The following is a 943-nucleotide window of genomic DNA, read 5'->3' as shown; positions in this document are numbered from 1 at the left end:
TTTCTCTTATTACTGAAACTGATTTTTCTCTTATTACTAAAATTAATTTATCTCCTCTTTCTGAAAGTACTAAAACTGCTTTTTTCTCTTGAGCACTAAAACTAATTTTCCTCTGCGTACTCAAACTAATTTTTATCTTTATTACTAATACGAAATTTCCTCCGAGTGCTAAACCAACAACCACCCCACCCCACCCCCCCCAACCCCAAAGTTACTAATTAATATAAAAAACACAAACTAGAAATCATGGTGAGAAAATTAAATCCCACATTATGATAATAAATGCATAATCAGTAACCTCTATAATGCTGCGTGAAACTTTCAGCCACGGCCCATGAAACTTTCATCCACGGCCCGGTGGTGGCCTGTGTTGTTGGCACCCATAGTTTTGCCAGACGCACGATCATGGCTAACTTTAACCTTAAACATAATAAAAACCACTGAGGTTAGACGGCTGCTATTTGATATTCTTGATGATTGGAGGGTGGATGATCAACATACCAATTTGCAGCCCTCTAGCCTCAGTAGTTTCTAAGATGTCGTGGAGGAAAGGAAAAGGAAAAGTGCGGACGGAAAGACAAGTAGTCATCTCAATAGTTTTCTTTTACAGAAAACTAAAACCACGAATTCCACGGAAGGAGGGAAAGATTTGGAGGCGTCGTGTGGGTTCGGATTTCAATAAAGAGGATTAGAGGATAATGAAGAAATAATAAGTATCTTCATATATGAGCTAATGTCAGTAGCAACCACAATGATTTAACTTTTGACAATCGTCCCACGACATTCCAGTATTGAGCTCCGACTCTCGAAGAAATTTGTATGATCAGAATTCCAGCGCCATTGGAAATGATTGATTGTAATTACAGAGAGAGAGAGAGAGAGAGAGAGAGAGAGAGAGAGAGAGAGCAATTAATTCTAATTTCATACGAAGGCTGATGTTGCC

The sequence above is a fragment of the Macrobrachium nipponense genome, chromosome 31, assembly GCF_015104395.2.
Source record: "Macrobrachium nipponense isolate FS-2020 chromosome 31, ASM1510439v2, whole genome shotgun sequence".
Taxonomy (NCBI): Eukaryota; Metazoa; Arthropoda; class Malacostraca; order Decapoda; family Palaemonidae; genus Macrobrachium; species Macrobrachium nipponense.
This window is presented reverse-complemented; position numbering follows the sequence as displayed.